This window comes from Nyctereutes procyonoides, unplaced genomic scaffold, assembly GCF_905146905.1.
Source record: "Nyctereutes procyonoides isolate TBG_1078 unplaced genomic scaffold, NYPRO_anot_genome, whole genome shotgun sequence".
In the NCBI taxonomy this organism is placed as follows: Eukaryota; Metazoa; Chordata; class Mammalia; order Carnivora; family Canidae; genus Nyctereutes; species Nyctereutes procyonoides.
Genome location: NW_026575139.1, coordinates 28,050,366 through 28,053,107, shown reverse-complemented (window position 1 = coordinate 28,053,107; position 2,742 = coordinate 28,050,366). Strand labels below are relative to the sequence as shown.

The window sequence follows — 2,742 nt, the reverse complement described above, 5'->3', positions numbered from 1 at the left end:
ATATTACCTCCTGGGGCCCTCAAAAAAAAATCCTATAAGGTGGATATTCTTTTTAGCCAACTTCACTAATAAGGAAACTGAGACTCAGAGAGGCTATTCCGTGTGGTAATACAGCAGGACATGGATTTGGCTAGGTGTGACTGTTCTGCTCCTAATTTAAGCCACTAGTTGTAAATATAGGTCTTGGTGCCTATTAATAACCCGTAGTCAGCACACTTGTCTCCTGTTCCTCCAATTACTGCAACCGTGCCCCCCTCTCTCCACTGCATCCCTCCGCAGCTCTGCAAGCACAGGCTGAGCCATCCTTGTACCTCGTGAGCCGTGGCTGAGCCTGTGCATGCCGTCCACTTTGTCTCCCTTCCTCTCTTCTGGGGCCAGGACACCAAGTCACTAATGTGGCTAGGTGAGAAGGAAAGGAAAGAGGAAAATAAAATAATAGCAGTTCATTCTGATAAACCTTGAAACCCTTAAAATTATAGCCCTGGGCTATCCTTGGCTTGCTGTCCTTGGCTATGAAAATAGTGGTCCTAGTTCTTAGCACTCCCGAGGTCAGAGGTTTGGATAAGGAGCCTTTCCACTGGGTAGGATTGCTAGCTTTTGTCTATGAGATTTCCAGTGCCCCATTCAGTTTGCTCCCTCCCATCAGCTTCTCCTTTTTATAACCTGTGGCCAAGAAAGGAGTCGAAATATTACATGTAAATAAGGAATACCGCAAATATTACCTGAAAATGGGGGTTTGAAACTTGAAAGTCACCAAAGAAAAGAAGCATCTTGATAGAGGAGACCAAGAAATCTAGGACAAACTGTCCTGAGTTCTGTGTCCCTAGTTACCAACTAGAACCCCTCTTGCCCACAGCTACCTCTTCCAAAAAACGAGGATAGCAATCTACATCTGCCTCGGTGCAGAGGATGACACCAGATTGTTTCTCAAGATCTCTCCCAGTTCTGATGAAACAAAACTGAACAGAGGAGTGGAAGCTACCAGCAAGTTGGGCAAGAGGAATCAAGAGCCTGTGATGTCCAAGAGCCTTCTTGGTTGGTACCCATGAAAGCAGATTGCCAAGTGTGGCATCTGCAGAAGAAATGTGAGATCCTAACAGTGTCTGACAGTAGTAATATCAGCCTCGGGCCCTTTGGTAATTCCATCCCAGGTAATCACCCTGCTATAATCCTACCACCTCCTGCAGACATCACTTCCTCTGCCTAGCAAATTCCTTTAACACCTAGCACAAAGCTTCACACACTAGGAACCCTTTCCTAGATATCCTGAAGACACACAGGAGGCTTTCTCTCTGGGTCCTGTAGGACAGACCCACATTTGGAGCCCCCAGTGCTTTGCACTGCCATCTGCTGCCCATCCTGGACCATCAGAAAGATTTGGCCTCTTTACCTTTGTGGGGCGCAATTTCTGTATGTCCTCCTTGAATGGAGAGACATAATAGTACTTATATAGTGACCTTCCATCTATAAAGGGCTTTCCCCTACATATTCTTGTTGAGCCCTCACACAGCCCTGGGAGTATGACACAAAGAGGTGAAGTGACTTGCCCCGGTCATTTGGTGAGTGGCAGAGCTAGAAGATCTAGATCAGTTCAGGAACCATAAAACCCTTGTAGGTGTCCCTGACTGCTTCTTGTCATGTAGTAGAAAGCTTCCCAAAATAGTAATGTCCCCCTCAGCTTCTTTCTCCTTTCTTTCCCATCAAGTTCAAGTGTCAGACAATGAAGACAGCTGAGTCAAGTCCCAAGGGAATGAAAGTGGTAATATCCTGCCTTCTTTACTTGCTTGTCTACCTCCTCTGGCAAAGACCCTTTCTGGAGGCATCTAATGTCAGGGCCTGGGCCCTCTGTCTTAAAGTATGATCTTTATGAACTGTGTCGCAGACCCTCTTGCTCAGCCAGCAACCTGGTATAAGCCACAGCCTGGTATAAGGCTCTTGAGGGCTCATCTATATTGAAATACTGTGCAACTAAGTTTTTTCACCGTAAAAATAGGAATTCAACTGAGCAAGCATCACTTAGATGCCACCATGTACAGAGCCCAGAGCTAGGTACTGGGGATAGAGATGCAAGGATACATAGGGTATGGTCTCTGTCCTCAGTAAATGTAGTCAAGTGGGAAAGACAAGAATTGAAAAAAAGACAACACAGTGCTCACTTCGGCAGCACATATACTAAAATTGGAACGATACAGAGAAGATTAGCATGGCCCCTGCACAAGGATGACACACAAATTCGTGAAGCATTCCATACTAAAAAAAAAAAAAAGAAGAAGAAGAAGAATAAAAGAAAAACAGACACTACAGCAGAGTGAAATAAAGTAAGATATGAAAGAAAGGCTATTACCTGATGTGCTTACTTCACACAGGCCTAGAATCAAGTATTCTGAAGGCATCATACAAATATAAGCAAATATTACACTATCTGGCTTCTGTAGGAGACACCAGTTGGGTCGTCTGTTCACATCCCCTTTCTTTTCCAAGAACTCCTAGAGCCAAATTCATGATGTAATGGCACTCCCTTCCCATCCCACCTCCTCTAAGCACCACCAGCCATTTTACTTGATTGAATTAGGAGCAGACCCCTTGCCCCAGGTAGGCCATGTAGAGTCCCTGTTCTGGGTTTGGAATGGGAATGAAGGTCAGTCGGTCACAGTCACCTGGGGCTTTGAGAAGAGGAGATACAAGTTCTGGAGGCATGGACCACTATCTTCTGACAAGGTAGCTTGAAAGTTAAAGAATGCC

At 45.3% G+C, this 2,742-nt stretch overlaps 1 non-coding gene across 1 annotated transcript; it reads left to right on the top strand.

The window, feature by feature from the left end:
• The first annotated feature begins 2,148 nt into the window (after window positions 1-2,148).
• Window positions 2,149-2,255, top strand: LOC129496514 (U6 spliceosomal RNA). Its single transcript, XR_008661789.1, has one exon. It is a non-coding gene; the product is annotated as a U6 spliceosomal RNA (small nuclear RNA).
• Window positions 2,256-2,742: the final 487 nt, after the last annotated feature.